We start from the raw sequence: 18604 nt of genomic DNA, 5'->3' as shown, positions 1-18604 counted from the left end.
GGCTGGAGTGCAGTGGCACAATCTTGGCTCACTGCAACCTCCACCTCCTGGGTTCAAGCAATTCTTCTGCCTCAGCCTCCCAAGTAGCTGGGACTACAGGCATGCACCACCCAGCCTGGCTAATTTGTGTATTTTTAGTAGAGATGGGGTTTCACCAGGTTGGCCAGGCTGGTCTCGAACTCCTGACCTCATACTCTGTCTGCTTCAGCCTCAAAAAGTGCTGGGATTACAGACGTGAGCCACCGCATCTGGTGGGGTGTTCTTGTTTTGTTTTGTTTTTGTTTTTTTAAAGCATTTAGTTATTGAAAATTTCCAACAGCTGTAAAAGTAGACAGACTGGTTTAACGAGCCATTGTGTATCTGTCACTCAGCTTGCTCGCTGCTGCCACACAGCCAAGCTTGATACCTTTCTGCTGCCCTCTCCCTGCCCATGGATGATCTGAGAAAATTGTTGACATCTTATTATTTTACTCAAAAATAATCCAGTATATATTAGTTAAAAGAGAACTGTTTTTTTTAAAAAACATAACCCCAATAGGTAGCACTTTTAATAATATTTTGTTTCTTCTTTCAGTGTTTGTTCATGCATGATGAGGAATATATTCTTATTTCTCCTTTCTGACATCAAAGATGCCATTCTGAAAAGTTATTTTGTACCTTGCTTTTTTCATCTAAGAGGATATTCTGTCAGTATTCTCCATACCAGCATGCAGTGATCCTCTTTCTTTTTTTTCCAGGAATATAATATTCTATAGTATGGTTATACCACCCTTCATTCACCCATCCCCTATTTCTGGATGTTTGGGTGGCTTCCAGTCTTTTGTTTGGACACCATGTATTGTGTGGTCAAAGGCAAATCACTCTTGGCTCCTGGCCTCAGGGAGCCTGAATTAGTCAGGATCTCCAGAGAAACAGAACCATGAGAGAGAGACAGAAAGAGATTTGGAGAAATTGGCTCATGTGATTGTGGGAGCTGGCAAGTCTGAGATCTGTAGGGCAGGCTGGCAGCCTGGAAATTCAAGTAAAAGTTGATATTGCAGTCTCGAATCCAAAATCTGCAAGGCAGCAGACTAGAAACTCAGGCAGAATTTTGATGTTGTAGTCTTACGCCAGAATTCTTTCTATCTTCTCCTTCTCCTTTTCCTCCTCCTTTCTTCTTCTTTTTCCCCCCCAAGACTGCTCTTGTAGCCCGGGTTGGAGTACAGTGGCACGATCCGGGCTCACCACAACCTCCACCTCCCAGGTCCAAGCGATTATCCTGCCCTAGCATCCCAAGTAGCTGGGACTACAGGCGCGCACCACCATGCCCTGCTAATTTTTGTATTTTTAGTAGAGACAGGGTTTCACTATGTTGGCCAGGCCAGTCTCGAACTCTTGACTGCGTGATCTACCCACCTTGGCCTCCCAAAGAGCTGGAATTACAGGCCCCTCCTCCTTCTTTCTTCCTTCCTCTTCCTTCTTGAAACCTCCGTCTTTGCTCATGTGACCTTCAACTGTTTGGAGGAGGCCCACCAACATTACAGATTCTACTCTGCTTTCCTTAAAATCAAGTGATTATAAATGTTAATCACATCTGAAAACTGCCTTCAAAGCAACATCTAGATGAGCGGTTGACCAAGCAGCTGGGCACCATTGCCTCACCAAGTCAACACATAGAATTAACCATCACAGAGCCAGGAAGGACGAGGGTAAAAAGACCATGGCATGCAGAGGAGAGGAGCCTGGGTCACCTGTGTGGCTATTGGAGGTCAAGATGAGTCCTCTCATTTTATAACTGAGGAAACTGAGGCTCAGAGAGGTAAATTAACTTATCCAAGATTGCACAGCTAGTAGGTGCTGGAAGCAGGATCTAGCCTGGGTTAGTCTAGTACAACATTCATATGTAAACCCCATGGGAGTTAAAGCTGCTTCATATGCGGGGTATGTGTCGTCCTGGAGGAGAAATTTGAGCTGGCCCCAGAAGAAGAGGTGTTGATGAGGTAGATAAAGAAGAGTGATTGGAAGCTGGATGCAGCGGCTCATGCTTGTAATCCCAGCACTTGGGAAGCTGACGCGGGTGGATTGCTTGAGCCCAGGAGTTCAAGACCAGCTTGGTCAACACGCAATCCCCTCTTCAAAAAATGCAAAACTTAGCCAGGCCATTACCATTAGTGTGTGCCTGTAGTCCTAGTTACTCAGGAGACTGAGGTGGGAGGATCAATTGAGCCCAGGAGGTTGAGGTTGCAGTGAGCCAGGATCATGCCACCGTACTCCAGACTGGACAACAGAGCAAGACCCTGCCTTAAAAAAAAAAACAAAAAGAAAGGTGATTGACATTTTCAGCTCAGAGACCTGGCTGTGCAAAGGCCAGTGAAGGAAGTGAGCCATCCTCTTAGAGGCAGCCAGCATGTGACTGACGCAGTCTTTAAGGGCAAGAGCCCTTGTGTCTGGGTCAGGAAGGCTGCCCTGGAACTGCACTAAGTGGCATTTGGGCTTCATTTCAGGGCCCAAAGTCGCAAAAGGGCAGCCTCCAGCCAGTTCTGGCCCCACCCACAGACCTGCTGGGGTGAGAGCAGCTTTAAAACATTGCATGCAGAGCCTGGTAGGCATGACCTCCCCTTCCCATTTATTCCAGTCACCTGCCTGGCCCCGTGTCCTCCATGTGACCCAGGCCAGCGGGCTTCCAAATGGCTTACTTAGCAGGAAAAGACAAATGTGGGCGCTTGGCTCATTGTCTATTTATTTTTATGCGTGTGTAGTGTTGCACTAATATGTAGTATGTACATTTTTAAAACATACCAATCAAGAAATTTAACATGATGAGATACAAAAAGTAAGCATGCTAATATTTTCTATGACCCAGTGATATCTCAGGTACCCCACTTTAGAGTCCCCCTAATTAGATGATGGGGAGTTAATGAAGGCAGGTTTCTGTGACAGAAGCTCCAGGTTGACACATGGCTGTAGGGCAGGGCTTGAGAAACGATGTGGTTAGGTCAGGTCAGCAGGCAAGGGCCATCCATATCCAGCCACCCACCCAGGCTATTCGCAGCGTGCCTTCACTGTGCAGGATGGGAAGGCGGCATGCTGCCCTGTGACAGCACAAGTTTTAAGGACACCCTGCTCGATATGCTTCTGGATGCCTCTGTCTCAGGTGATGTCCTGGGCCCTCTGACACCCCTGGTGGCTGGTGTCATTACCCAGGGGAAGGGGGTGGCATCCCTAGCAGGGCTTAGCCATACAGGTTACCTTCCAGGAAGTAGAGTCTGGTGTCATCGGGCGCCCTCAGGTCTGATTTGCGGTCAGCGTGCCAGCTCTCACCTCCTCTCAGCGAGACCTCCCTTCACCTCTTCTTCCCTGAAACTGTCTTCCTCCTCCTTCCTACCAGCGCAGCTTCCTGCTGTCACTCTGAAGACGGAGGGGCTCTGTTCCTGCCACTCTTCAGTTGAGACAAATGCTTGGAGTTGCACCTGCTCGGGGATTAATTCATTTTTCTTTCCAAGTGGCACTGGGGTGAATGGGCTTAAATAATTCCCTGAGTACCCTGTTTAAATTTGCTCTTTCTCTCCCCTAGTTTTCTGCCTTCTTTGTTTTATTTTTCTCCATAGCCTGTATTATCCTGTGCATAAAAAATACTGCATAATATTGCATTAAAAAAGGAAACAAAATCTGTCTTAAAACAACCATCTTTTTATTATTTGCTTGCAGGTCTGCATTTTGGGTGGGAGTTTGGGGGGTGGAGGGTGGGCTGGGGAAAGGTCAGGGCATCTCTGTTCCTTGTGAATCAGACCAGGGCCACTTGGGACCCTCCCTTCTTCTCTGCATGGTGTCTGTATGTGGTGAGCTTGGGCCTCCTTTTAACATGATGGGTTCAGAGTTGTTGGCTTTATTGCATGGTGACTGGCTTCCCTCAGAACAGAAAAGCAAAAGCTTCTGTGCCTGGAGTGGGCATCATGTCACTTGCGCTACGTTTCTGAGCATCCAGCCGCACACTGGGAAGTGTGGCGACTGTCTCGTCCCCTTGGAGTGTGGTGTGAAATGTGGGATACTCGATCAGTGTTTGCTCTTTCATTAGACACAGGCCTGGACTGTCAGAGACTCAGCTCTTGAGGTAGATGACTTCCTGTGTGACCTGGCCCAAGGCTCACTCCCTCTCTGAATCTTTAAAATGGGGAGAAGAGAAATACTGGCCAGTCACATGCCTACCTCAGGGGGCTGCTTGGAGGGCCCAATGAAATAGAGTAGCTAGTGATGACAGGTGTTGGGAGCTGGGTATGGCCAGGTTTTTGGAAGTTTGCTCCTTGGAACTCCCACTTCGAGACACAAGGAGTCCCGCCTCTGCCAGGATTCCCGGGAACAGGATCCAGGGTACAGGGAAAAGGTCCTGGCTCCTCCTCTTGAAGTGGTCAAGCAGGCCATTGTCAGGTCAGCAGGTAGGGCTTGAGTCCAGCCACTGTTGTTGAGGGTTTAAAATTCACCAGGGGCAGACATGGCTGAATACTGTGTTCCTTTCTCAGTAGTTTACACAGCCAGACACCATGCAAAAGCAGTCTTCCCTTGAGAATGACAGATGGTATGCTAAGGGTTTTGATAGCATATCATTATTAAAGGTGAATACAAATAAAAAAAAATTCACCAGGAGCTTTACACCTTTTACATCTTTTCTCATGTACTCTCAAAATGGTCCTGTAAGGTAGGTGATGCTTTGCCCACCCCCCAACAGCTGTCCAATGGCGACACGGCCGAGTGACAGAGCCAGAACTCCAGCTTCGACCCACTGGGCTGCAGACCCCATGCCCTTTTCCCACAAAGCTTGCTGGGGACAGAGACTCTTGGCAAAATACCAGAATTTTCCTTACTATGAACACTGTCGACTTTAATTAGATTAATTTTCGCTTTTCTTTGGCCTCCGGGGGTTTACAGCTGGCACAGTTGGATTGCAGCAGTGCCCTGTGAGTGGAACAGAGGAGGTGTGGTGTGAGGACCTCCGACCCTGTGACCCCCAGTGCAGGCTTCATTTACCCATGCGCCCCCGCCGAGAGGCTCCCTCCCCCCGAGAGGGGATGGAAGGAAGGTCTGTGGAGATGCAGCTTTGCTCTCCTGGGAGGGTCTCTGCCCTCAGGCTCATACCAGGACCATCCTAAAGGCTCCCGGCCCCGAATGCGTTTTGATGAAGGCTGCTTTGTGCACATACATGCGTGTGCTGGGTTGTGGCCGCAGCCCCACGCCCTAGTTATCCACAGTAAACACAGAACAGCGGCCACTCTGTGCAGCCTTCTGTCTCCAAGGTAAACCGGTGAAGTAAGGGCTTTTGCCTGGAGGAAGGCTTAGTCAACGAGAGTGCTTTGCTGACTCCAGCTCTTGCTTTTCCCCCTGGGGAGCCAACCACAAACATTTGTGGAGACCCACACATGCCAGGCAGGGCCTGTGCCGCAGAAGCGTGCAGTGTGGAACAATCGGCCTCAGAGAGCTGCCGAAGAACAATGAGGGCTTGTGGATCGTCCCTGCCGGACCTGAGGCAGCGGCAGCGCCTGCGTACAGTGCACCCAGGCGTGCTCCCTTGCCCTGGCCTGAGAGGTGCGGAGGAGCGGGCTTGTGTTTTGGGGGTATGTGGTCACTGGCACCAAGGCTGCCTGGGGCGGGGTCGACCTTTGGAATATCAAATGTGTGGCCTTTTGGGCTTTGCCCAGGCCAGCTGCTGACCCAAGGGAGGAACACTCAAATGTCGCATGATGTGGTCCCCTTTCCTCTGGCCTGGCTGTTGCCACTGCAAAGCCGAAGAGATAGAAGCATTTGTGGTAGCTGGGAAAGGGAGGTAGGGCACTGGTACCGGGAAAGTCCTTTCTTGAGAAGGCCTTTTGGTTCATCTGAGGACCTTGCCATCTGCCCATCTAGGCGCCGCCCTCACCCTGGGTCCCACTTGCCACTCTGTTCACGTTGAGTGTCCTCTTTCTATGCGGTTTTCGGCTTCAGCCAACACAAACAGCAGAAATAAGCTGAGAGAAGCCACCTCTGAACGGAGGTTCTTTTTCCAGATTCGCTGTGCCAGCCGGGCGTAACCGTTTAATCGCTGACACTAAGTCTCTCCTAAAACCAAATGAAACAACGTTCCATGGTGCCCCGAGTATAGGATCTGAGTGTGATACAAAGAAAGCAGAGAACAAAAGGGCGCAGGGAGAGTTTGGTCTGCCCAAATGCACCTTTAAAATTCTCCTACTTAGACAGAATTCCCTATTCTGCTCCATTAACTTGTTTTGACGCTTCAGGACTTGTCTTTTGTGTGGTTTTGGTTTGCTTTCTGGGTTTCTGCACTAAGGAGAGAACATTCAAGAGCGAAATTGTTAATTATTCTTAAATTTTTGAGAGCTGCTTATGTGGAATATGTCCTGTGAGAGTACTTAATACTGCACGTGGTGACCTCCATTCCCTTGGGATGATCTGTGGGGACAGGGTCTGCCCAGAGCCCTGGTGTCAGGGTGTGATACTGACTCAGCGTCACAGGCTGGCCTGGGGGAGCTGGGGCCTGAGGTTGCAGACCTGAGGAGAACGTCGCAGACAGAAGTGGTGGCTCTAGACAGATGCCTCATTGCCTGAAGCGGGGCATCTAACACAGGTTAGGTTGGAATCTAACCTGTGTTTCTGCCTCGGGACCAGGTGGTAGCAACTGTATTTAGGTTTTTAAGGCAGGTGGTGTCAAAAGCCGTGTCCGGAAGAAAATATTTTTGTTGTTGGCCCTACTGTTTCACTCTAAGAGATTTAACGCAGAGATGGCGTGTAGGGTCCCGCTGCTGAGACGCACTGTTCCTTCCCGGCTTCTCTCACACATGGACTTCCCTTCTGCCACGTTTTGTCTTTGGCCAGGACACTGAAGGATAGCACCACAGCCCCTGCGTGACCCTTATCTCCAGTTCTTTCTCTAGTACCTTTTTTAGAGAAAAGCTTTATTTTTTGAGATTTTAAAAAAAAATCATGTAACATAACATTTGCCCTTTTGAAGTGGGGTTTTTTTTGTTTTGTTTTGTTTTGTTGTTGTTGTCGTTCTCTTGTTTCTTTCACTTATTGGTTTGGGTTTTTTTGAGAGTCTCGCTTTGTGGCCCAGGCTGGAGTACAGTGGCGTCGTCATTGCTCACTGCAGCCTCGACCCTCTGGGATGAAACAATCCTCCTGCCTCAGCCTCATGAGTAGCTGGTACCACAGGCACACACCACCATGCCTGGCTAACTTCTTCGTAGTTTTTGTAGAGACAGGGTTTCGCCATGTTGCCCAGTCTGGCCTTGAACTCCTGGGCTCAAGTGATCTGGCCATTTGGGCCTCCCAAAGTGCTGGGATGACAGGCATGAGCCACCATGTCCAGCCTAAAGTGGATGGCTTTTAATATATTCATGATGATGTGCAGCCCTCATCACTGTCTAACCCCGGGACGTTCCCTTACCTCCCGTTATCCATCAGCATCACTCCCATTTTCCCCAGCTTCCTCCACCCTAGGCAACCACGTATGCACTTTCTCTATAGATTTGTCTATTCTGGACATTATATACATGGAGTTATATAACATGTGCTCTTTTGTAACTGGTTTCTTTCACTTAGCATAATAGTTTCAAGGTTCACCCATGTTCTAGTGTGTATCAGCTCTTCATTTTTTTTATTGCTGAGTAATGTTCCATTAGGTGGTTATTCTACATTTTATTTATTCCTTTATCAATGGATGGAGCTTTGGGGGTTGTTTCCATATGTTGGTTCTTATGAATAATGCTGCTTTGAATGTGCAAGTACAAGTTTTTGTGTGGATGTATGTTTCTAATTCTCTTGGGTATATACCTAGGAGTGGAATTGCTGGGTTGTACAGTGACTCTATACTTAACCCTTTGAAGAACTGCCAGATTGTATTTCAATCTTTACAATCCCATCAGCAATGCTTGAGGGTTCCAGTTTCTCCACATCCTCACCAGCACTTGTTATTATGTCTTTTTGGTTATAGTCATCCTAGTGGGTGTGAAGTGGTATCTCCTTGTGGTTTTGATTTGCATTTCCCTGACGACGAATGACACTAAACATCTTTTCATGTGCTTTTTAGTGTTAAAAGCTCAGGTTTAGATGTTCATCCAAGTGTTCATCTTTGGAAAAATGTCTATCAAATTGTTTGCCCCACTTTTAGTTCAGTTATTTGTCTTTTTATTGTTGAGCTGTAGGAGTTTTTTATATACTCTAAATACTAGACCCTTATCAGATTTGCAAATATTTTCTCCCATTCCATGGATTGTCTTTTCACTTGACGATTTACTTTGAAGCATAAATGTTTTTAGTTTTGGTGAAGTGCAATTTATCTCCTTTACTTACTCTTTCACTGATGTGCTTTGGTGTCATATCTAAGAAATTGTTGCCTATTCCAAGGTCACAACAATTTATTTTGATGGTTTCTTCTAAGAGGTTCATAATTGTAAAATGCTTTTATATTTAGGTATATGGTGCAACTTGAGTTAATTTTGGAATATGTTGTGAGCTAGAGGTTCAGCTTCATTGTTTTGTTTTGTTTTAGAGACAGCGTCTCTCTCTGTCACCCAGGCTGGAATGCAGTGGTACATTCATAGCTTATTATTAGTTGAGATGAGGTCTTGCTCCGTAGTCCAGGCTGGAGTGCGGTAGTGTGGTCTCAGCTCACTGCTCACTGCAACCTTCACCTCCCAGGTTCAAATGATTCTCCTGAATTCAAGTGATTCTCCCGCCTGAGTCTCATGAGTAGCTGGGACTACAGTGCATGCCACCATGCCCAGCTAATTTTTGTATTTTTAGTAGAGATGGGGTTTCTCCATGTTGGCCAGGCTGGTTTCAAACCCCTGACCTCAAGTGACCCGCCTGCCCCGCCTTCCCAAAGTGCTGGGATGACAGGCATGAGCCACCATGCCTGGCCAGCTTTATTCTTTTACACGTAGATACTCAGTTGTCCCAGCACCATTTGTTGAAAATGTTTTTTTCCATTGAATTGAATTGCCTTTTGTTTTTCTTACATGCCTCTTTCCTACTAAAAAATAACTTAGTTCTTTCCTTTTCCTCCCCCCACCGCCCCCCACCCCCACCCCACCACCAAACACACACCCCTGCTAGCCTGCTTCAAAGTACTAGGCATCCCTGCTGCTCTAGGAAGGCCTGCATTGCCAGCCCAGAACCTTAGCCCTAACTCCCAGGGTCCCTTTCTCAGATGGCTCTCGGCATACTCAGGTCTCGTCGTGTCTTTATTCGTCTCTCTGGATGTGAGCATTCATCTGCTTCAGGAGAAGGGTATGAAGGAGGAGCTCCATGTGACCAAAAATCCCCACATGAGTATATATGTATATTTTTTCATGCCTGTATTTCTGACTCCCAAATCAGATGTAAACTTTCCCAGGCATGACTCTCTCGGAGACCCTCATCCATTCATACAAAAAGTGTTCACTAGTTGAATAATTAAATGAAGGAACTATGATGTCTCTGACTCTCTGACTGACAAGTGATCCACTCAGGTGGTTTCCCATCCATCCATCCATCCATCTATCCATCTATCCATCCATCCATCCATCCATTTATCCATCCATCTATCCATCCATTCATCCATCCATCAGTTAGTCTGTCCACCCATTCATCTATTGAGAAATAAGAGAGCTGGTTGCTCGGTCCCTGTCTGCCAGCTACGTCAGAGTTCTGCTACAGGTTTGCATGTTGTTAGAGGCTCAGGTTAGCTGCCCATCCAAGTAGGAGCCAATTTACCAGAAAGCCAGAGTCCACGGTTACTGTGGCTGCAGTCACTGGTAGAGTGCTTGGCGAGGGTCATTGGCACTGGAGTCTTTTTAGTGGGTGAGTCTCCTCAGGAGGTCAATGACACATCCCCAGTCAGCGAACAAGAGTTAGAGCAGAGGTAGAGTGTGGCCTCGAGGCCCCTGCCTGCATTCCAGGATACCTCTGTCTAGATACTGCTCATTAGAATCTTGTACTGAAGAATGGAGGTGGAGGCTACGGAGACATTCTCTCTCTGAGGGACCCTGTGCCAACCACGCACCTTCAGTGGTGACATCCTTGGCACCTTCACTTCCATCACACCTCATATCAGTTGTTTTCTACACATCCTGAAGTTGAGCTCAACCTGGACACCATAGGGTCCCCTGAGCCATTCGTGGGAGTACCACACTACTACTTAGAAAGCAGGGTTTTTGACTGTGGCCCACTGTTCAGGGCCCTCTGAACTGGGACTGTCATTCCCGTGTTTACCGGACCGCCATCTTTCTGGGTGCTCAGTCCTGCCTGTCCCAGTGTGCCGGGCTCCTCCTCTCATCCATCCCGAGGAATTCTTTCTTGGGATTTCGGTTCCCCTGCCCTGCAGCCTGGTCTCGACGTCCACTCCCCACCTCAAGGATTAGAGTTCTGATCTGAACCTCAGTGGAGGACAAGGCCCCTGGGAGGCCTGGCAGGATGTGGGTTCAAAGGGGAGGGGGGTTGGATATCAACTAATCCACTGGCTGGAGGCATCGCAGCCCCGCCCAGCTGACACCACTTTAGCCTATATTGCTTTCCAGAGACGATATCCGTCTGCACCACTGCCTGGGCCGCCTTCTCTCCGCTTAGCAGTGCAATGCCATACACAGTCTTTCTTCAGCATCATCCAGCATCAGCTCTCTAATATCCCTTTTTATAGATTTTCCATTTCACAGTGAGAGAAAGTGAGACAGCAAATACCATTTTTGCAAATACAGGGGCTGATGACTGAGCTAGATTTTTTTTTTTTTTTTTTTTTTTGTAAATTCCTGAGACCTACCGCATTTCAGCATGAATTGTGTAACTTATCTGTCCTGTGTCGAAAATTAGACTTTGCTCCTTGTACTTTCAAAAATAATTCTTGCCACCCTCTTAGGTTTTCAGGCTGTGTTTTGGCTCTGCCCTCATCTTATCTCTGGGTTCCAAGGGGTTTCTTCCCCCGAAGAGCTTTCTTCCCGCAGCCCGTGCCTGAGTGGGGTTGGCAGGTTCTCCTCTTCATGCTGTGTCCCTGCAGTCTCTTTCTGGCACTGCTCTAACCACTGTACTTCCTCTGAGGGGAGAGAGAGGAAGAGCCACCGGGCCAGGAGAGCGTGAGCGCTTTCTCTGTGGGTAAAGATATTAAAGATGTCCAGGAAGAGGGTCCGCCCACCACCCCGTCCAGTGTGCTCCTGGGGACAGGCAGCTAGTGACCCCCTCCGCCTCATTTCCTTCTTTTTGCTCCCTGTACAGGACTGGAGAGCTAGTGTGGGCATCCATCCCATAAGACCTTAGTAAGCCCTGGGTATACACCTGGCACCCGGGAGGTGTTAGTTCCGGTCATGGCGAGGCGGGGAGGGACAGGAAGGAGTTAAAGCTCTCCACAAGGAAAAGTGTGATGAAGGGGGAAAGGGAGTGGGTTGGAAATAAGTGCTGGGGGCTTTCAGGGGAAGGGGAGGTCTCATGGGGCAAAGCGGGGCAGACCTTGTGTCCAGAGAGGATGAGCAGACCCTGAAGGGTGGTGGGTTTGGAGTTGGGTGGAGAGGGACCCTCGCTGGAGGGGGAGGATGTCACTGTACTCTCCCTGAGGGGCCTCCTGTGCAATTTGTTGTCTGAGGGGCCGTGGGTTCCAGGAAGTGGGAGGCGGGGTGGGGTGTGGGAGGCCGGGTACCTTGAGTGTGTGGTGTTGCACTCAACCCCTGGCCAGTGAGGAAGCATAGCAAGACTTGAGCGAGACAGCTGGCAGCATCAGAGGAAGGGTCCAGGGCCCAAGAGTAGAGGCTGAGCAAAGCGGCAGGGGGCAGGAGGCATGAGGAGCTGGCTTCCATGGGGCAGGGCAGGGAGGTCGTGGACATACCCATCGGATCAGAAAGGAAGGGGAGAGGGAGAGACATTTCCACAGAAGGCCCCTCAGGGCCTAACTACGGGCTTCTGAGGGTAAAGGAGGCACCTGGGAATGGGGTTGATTCTGTGTGGTTCTCTGGGGGCCTCATGCAAGTGACGCCTCTTCTGCCACTGGGTCATGCCCTCCTGCCTCAGGGACGGGCCCAGGGGTGGCTGTGACCTTCCTGGCCTCCCTGCCAGCACAGGGTAGGGTGGTGCCAGGTGGCAGGGTGCTTGTGGTACTGGCGGTGGTGGTAGTAACAGGGCTGGAGCTGTCACTCTGCACTACTCCACGTTCGACAGCCTCTAGTTTGTTCAGTCCTTAGAACCATCCTGCAGGGTTGGCCTGTCTTACAGATAAGGAAACTGAGGCATAGAGACTTCAGCAATTGCCTGAAGTGACGCATCTGGTGAGGGGCAGAGCCTGGACTGAAACGCCAGCCTCATGGCTCCAGACCCCATACTCTTGGGCCCTCTTCCCCCTTCCTCAGCAGAGCAGGCAAGCGCTGCAGAATCACTTCCACCATGCCATATCGAGATGGGCAGCTGAGGGTCAGCACTTCCAGTATGCCCAGGGCATGCCTCACCTCTCTGCCCCATGTCTTCTGTGGTGGAGGAGAGGGAGAAAGGTGAGGGGGAGTGCCCAGATGGGAACTGCTGGCCTTTAGGGGGCCAGGTGGGCCATTGGACTGGATGGGACGTGAGAACAGCCCCAGCTGGTGTGGCCCCCACCCCCATATGACCTGGCCCTGGGGAGATCTCCTGGCCCTGGCTGGGTGGGGCCAACAGTGCTCTATCCCTGAGAGCCTTAGGCCTCCCCAGGCACCCTTGGGGAAGGACAAGGAGGCAGACCCGGGGAAAGGAATTCACAGTCCCTGGAATTAGATGCTGCAGAAAATGTTAATGAATGCCCTGTTATCTTAATTTTCTTAGAGTGTGAAGTATTTAAGCATCAGGAAGACGAGAGTGATACCAAACCCAGGAGAGCTTTGAGTTCAGGTCGCATTATTCTTAGATTTGGAGCTTGGCGGGGAAGGGAGTCGGACTATTTTTAGAGGGCACCGATCTCGGTTTGTAATTAACAGACAGTGTGCCCTCCTGCTACACACTCTCCTCACTCACGCTTTGTTGTAATTAGCGTTTTTTGTTTGTTTGTTTGTTTGTTTTTTTTGAGATGGAGTTTCGCTCTTGTTACCCAGGCTGGACGGCTCACCGCAACCTCCGCCTCCTGGGTTCAGGCAATTCTCCTGCCTCAGCCTCCTGAGTAGCTGGGATTACAGGCACGTGCCACCATGCCCAGCTAATTTTTTGTATTTTTAGTAGAGACGGGGTTTCACCATGTTGACCAGGATGGTCTCGATCTCTTGACCTCGTGATCCACCCGCCTTGGCCTCCCAAAGTGCTGGGATTACAGGCTTGAGCCACCACGCCCAGCCGTAATTAGCATTTTAATCATCTTCTACCAAGATCGTCAGATCCACAAGGGCCTGCATCATGCCTGTCTTGTTCACTACTGTGTCCTCCATGCTGGGTACGTGAGCAGGGAGGGAGGATTGATCCACCACGAGGGCTTGTAGGAGACACCACCACCACCAAGAGGGAAGCTGGGCAGGTGGCCCTGACCCGAGCATGGATGGACAGAAGACATTGTCACGTCTGGGGAAAGCAGGTGACAAGCATCCAGGGATGAAGTTGGGGAATGATGGAAAGAGGCAGGGGAGGAAGTGCCTTGAATATTAAGTCACTTACTTTTCTTGTGTTTGGGGAGACAGGGCAGAAAACACATGCTTTGTAGAAAGAACAGGAACGTGTTTATGGTTCTTGTCTTTTTTCAGACAGGGCCTCTGTAACTCTTACTGTACCTTTATGAGGATCAGAAATAGGCATCTCTTATCTTGGTGGATGAATTTTGAAGCAAGCAGCACCTGCCTCCCCTCTTCCCACCCAGCTGGCTCTTGGCCCTCACTTGCTCTCCAGGACGGATATCTTTGAGCAGTACACAAGCTGCACGACTGTATATGATCACCCTTTGAGATTTATGGTCTAGATTGAGGCTTCTGATTGGAGATAGTATAAGATAGGAAGCCTTTCTGTGTCACCCAGCTCTGATTGTCTTATTCCTTTACACCATCCTCTTAGTCATATGTTGTTGTTCTTTGCACAAGAATCCAGGATGTGGTTACTACTAGAGGTCAGGACCTTTATAAGCACATCGTCCAGTTCCCAAACACTGGTCCTGGACCCCGAACATTGCCATCACCCAGGAGCTTATCTTACAAAACACAGATTTCCGTACCCCAAACTCACATTGTGTGTGATGTAGGAGCTAGGACAGAGTCCAAGAACCTGCATTGTTCCTAAGCTCTCCAGTTGCATACCACAGATCTAACCCATTTATAGGCAAGGAAACAGAAGCCCAGAGAGGTTCAGTGACTTGTCCAGGCCCATCCCGAGCTGGAGAGGAGACCTGAGTTTGGCTCTTGTGATGCTCAGTGCAGGCCTCCTCTGACTGTCTCCCCACCATGCTGAACCCAGTTCTCGCCAAGCTCCCCCATCTCTGATGATCTCCAAGGCCAGGAACCTGGCTCTGTGCCATTTTGTTTACAGACTGTGCTTCCTGTAGTCATCAGTGTTTTGTCCCATCTTAGTATTATCGGTACTTTACTGAAGCGTAATTCACATACAGTAAAATGCATTAACCTTAGGTATACAGCCTGAGGGATTTTGACAAATGTTTATACCCATATAATCATTGCCCAGATCCAAACAAAGGTGATATCCACTGTCCCAGAAGGCCACCAGTTGTTCTGAAAGGACAGAGGCCTTGGGGGACAGAGATCACTTCTGTTTGTTCCATGCATGTGTCTTTGTGTTCTCTGTGATATTCCTTGGAGGGGTGGGGCCTGCAGATAGGGCAGGGGTAGAGGAGCAGTGGGAATGATGTGTAGCCACGTTTCTCCAACCCAGAGCACTGTCACATGCCAGGGCAGCCCAAGCTGCAGGGTAAAATGGTGCATCTTCTTGGAGTGTTACCACCATTTGAAGATCGTGCAAGAAAATCTATTTTTATGTTGAAATATAGGGATGCATAGAGAGCAGAATGCAAAACGCATTTGGATATTGATGAAACATTCACCTTTTAGGAAGTGGGCTTCTGTCTCTTTTTTTTTTTCAATCTTGAGATGGAGTCTCACTCTGTCACCCAGGCTGGAGTGCAGTGCAGCAATCTCGGCTCACTGCAACCTCCGCCTCCAGGGTTCAAACAATTCATCTGCCTCAGCCTCCCGAGTAGCTGGGATTACGGGCATGCGCCACCATGTCCAGCTAATTTTGGTATTTGTAGTAGAGATGGGGTTTCACCATATTGGTCAGGCTGGTCTCGAACTCCTGACCTCGTAATCTGCCCACCTCAGCCTCCCCAAATGCTGGGATTACAGGCATGAGCCACCGCGCCCGAATGAAAGCGGGCTTCTCGTAACCCTACCTCTGGATCCCCAAGGGTAGCAGTCTTGCCTTGGTCCTAGCCTTAAGGAGAGTTTGAGAAGTGCCCATGCGTGGCATTCATTGCTGAAGCCACTCAGAGGATCCCATGGCCTTCTGTGTGATTGAGAAGGGGCCTGGGAATACAGCCTGGACACCCACACCATCCACACCCCGAGGACGACCTGCTGGCAAGGATGGCAGTACCGTTCCCCTGCAGATTTAGCAGGTGGCCTATCCTCCAGCACTCTTTGAAGAATCTACGTTTTTAAGACATTAAGCTGTGGACAGGGACCCTTGGCATTTTCATCCCATCCCTGCAAGGGCCCGAAGCATCCAAGCACTGCAATCTACTCCAGCCTGAAGAGGCTCTCTGGGACTTCATGAAGGCGCACTGACCACTGTTCCCACCTCCCAGGGACCGAATCGGGTCTGAGCCTTTAAGCCAGGTGTCCCCAGACTTTTTACACAGGGGGCCAGTTCACTGTCCCTCAGACCATTGGAGGGCCGCCACATGCTGTGCTTCTCTCACTGACCACCAATGAAAGAGGTGCCCCTTCCTAAAGTGCGGCGTGGGGCTGGATAAATGGCCTCAGGGGGCCGCCTGCGGCCCGTGGGCCGTAGTTTGGGGACGCCTGCTTTAAGCTGTCAACCCAGCTGCTGAGAACACTTGCTGCTCACAGATGCACCTCCCTTTCTGCTTCACACGGGTTCCTTTTTAATGCTTTGTTTTCCTGCCTCAATTTCATACACTTTATAGCTGAGTTTAAAAAATAACCTGCAAATGTTTTCCCTTTGGGCGAACTCTCCCTTCTGTGCGCTGTGATGATTGCAATGCTGATTCCGAGAGCTACGGAGGTGTGTGAGGAGAATGGCCTCTGCCCTCACTTTTCTTAGAGACATATTCGTAAGTGAATTGTCAAAGGCATTTTGGTTATTTCTAGAGTCTACATATATTTAATGAGTTTTAAAATACTTGTGCCAAATTGCCTAGCAGAAGATAGGTTTCACATGTTTTCACTCCCATTAGCCGACCAAAAACACTTGTTTCTCCAGCAGTGGAGATCTGCATTCCTCTCCACGCTTTTGACATTTTTTTTTTTTTTTTTTTTTTTTTGAGATGGAGACTTGCTCTGTCGTCCAGGCTGGCGTGCAGTAGCTCCATCTTGGCTCACCGCAACCTCTGCCATCTCCCATAATCCTCCAGAGGTTTAGTAGATCCAAGACCCTCGGGCTGCACTGCATGTCAGAGCTGGAAAGGGCAATTCTGCCTAGCTTTTTTTTTTTTTTCTTTTTGAGATGGAGTTTCACTCTCGTTACTCAGGCTGGAGTGCAATGGCGCAATCTCGGCTCACCGCAACCTCCGCCTCCTGGGTTCAGGCAATTCTCCTGCCTCAGCCTCCTGAGTAGCTGGGATTACAGGCACGTGCCACCATGCCCAGCTAATTTTTAGTATTTTTAGTAGAGACGGGGTTTCACCATGTTGACTGGGATGGTCTCGATCTCTCAACCTCGTGATCCACCCGCCTCGGCCTCCCAAAGATCTGGGATTACAGGCTTGAGCCACCGCGCCCGGCCTGCCCAGCTTTTTAAGAAAACCAAGGCCCCAGAAGGGGGCAAGTGGTGGGTCACGTCGTTGGAGGTTTGTGGCAGGGACTGTCATGCCTGCGTGTATGAGTTTCCCAGGACTGTTGTCACAAATTATCACAACCTGGGGGGCTTCCTACAGCAGAAACTCATTCTCTTAGTCCTGGAGGCTGGAAGTTCATTATCAAGGTACCTGCAGGGCTGTTCTGTCTGAGGGCCGCCAGGGGGAGTCTGTTCCAGGTTTTCTCCTGGCTCTAGGCAGCTCCCAGCAGTCCCCCGCATGCCAGGGCTGGCAGATGCAGGGCTGCGCCCATCCCCTGCCTGCCTCCGTCTTCACACGTGCTCTTCCCATATGTGTCTGTATCCAAATTTCCCTCTTCTTATGAGGACTTCAGTCCCTGGATTAGGGCTCCAGTATAACCCCATCCTAACATGTTTACATCTGTGAAGGGCCTATTTCCAGAGAAAGCCACATTCACATTTCCCAGGAATTAGGGTTATAAAAAGAAAATAGCTCTCCCGGCCAGACGCGGTGGCTCACGCCTGTAGTCCCAGCACTTTGGGAGGTGGGTGGATCACCTGAGGTCAGGAGTTCAAGATCAGCCTAGCCAACATGGAGAAACCCCATCTCTACTAAAAATACAAAATTAGCCGGACATGGTGGTACATGCCTGTAATCCCAGCTACTTAGGAGGCTGAGGCAGGAGAATTGTTTGAACCTGGGAGTCAGAGGTTGCAGTGAGCCTCCAAAGTGCCTTTTAGGAGGGAGGACACAGCTGAGCCCATGTGTTGTGGTCGATGTTGCCTGTTTTGTGGTGCTACAAAGGGACTGTGAGACGTGGTTCACACTGGTTCACCTCGAGGGTGGCTTCAGCTGGCCTTCGAGGTTGAAAGCTCTCAGCATTGTGTTTGTGAGACCTGTACTGTGTTTGTAAGACATTAATAAACATTTTGCTAGTCTGGGATGCTTCTCTGTGTGGGGCAGTGGGGAGAGGGAGGACTCAGGTACCCTGGGCCGTATTTCCAAGTAAGGTTACATATTTCAGCCTCGGGTAGGACAGAGCCACCTCACAGAAGCATCACTTTTATTCTCTCACTTTTTGTCATTTCCGCCTTCGGAAACTAAGCTTGTCCGTGCTCTGGGACATCTGGTTGTGCGTCCTTCTCTGCTGTGTTGAGCTGGTAGGTCTGCCCCTGCTTTCCTTTACAGGCGAGCGCCTTATGCTGCTGTTTTTCTGATTGCTCTGGAAGTTCATTGTTGCTCTGGCCCTCCTGACCTGTGTCTGGCCTTTGCCCATGTGCAGAGTTTGTGGATCAGCATTTCGGGGGTGTGGGGAGCGGTGGTATGCAAGTCCATAGCCGTGGAAGTTTAGGACCCGAGCCTCATGGGGCAGAAGCCTGGCTCTGGGGCTCCATATTTAGTCTGGAATTTGGCCGCAGCTGCTGCTCTGAGGCCACACTGGATGCCAGAAAGGGCAGAGCACTGGGCCTGAGCCAGAGCCAGGACAGTGGGACCTGCTGTGCAGTGCAGCAGCTGGGGCCCAAGGGGCGTGGGCCTTGCTGGGCCTGACCCTGTCTGTACGTCAACCAGGAAACCTGTGGGAAAGGGGGCAGGGAAGGAAGTGAACAGACACCTCAGAATTGGAAGGATCAGAACTGAACAGGGCCTCAGAGTGGAATAGTCCAGTGCCCCCTT

General features: G+C 49.8%; 1 protein-coding gene and 1 non-coding gene across 7 annotated transcripts in view; both read left to right on the top strand.

The window, feature by feature from the left end:
- CTIF (cap binding complex dependent translation initiation factor) overlaps positions 1-18604 on the top strand; it is a 322760-nt gene that overhangs the window by 32922 nt on the left and 271234 nt on the right. The gene's annotated exons all lie outside the window — the stretch shown is intronic.
- Positions 4467-4601, top strand: LOC120361734 (small nucleolar RNA SNORA15). Its single transcript, XR_005577867.1, has one exon. It is a non-coding gene; the product is annotated as a small nucleolar RNA SNORA15 (small nucleolar RNA).

The sequence above is a fragment of the Saimiri boliviensis genome, chromosome 13 (assembly GCF_048565385.1).
Source record: "Saimiri boliviensis isolate mSaiBol1 chromosome 13, mSaiBol1.pri, whole genome shotgun sequence".
NCBI lineage: Eukaryota > Metazoa > Chordata > Mammalia > Primates > Cebidae > Saimiri > Saimiri boliviensis.
The sequence above is the reverse complement of the archived record's forward strand: the minus strand, read 5'-3'. Positions and strand labels throughout refer to the sequence as shown.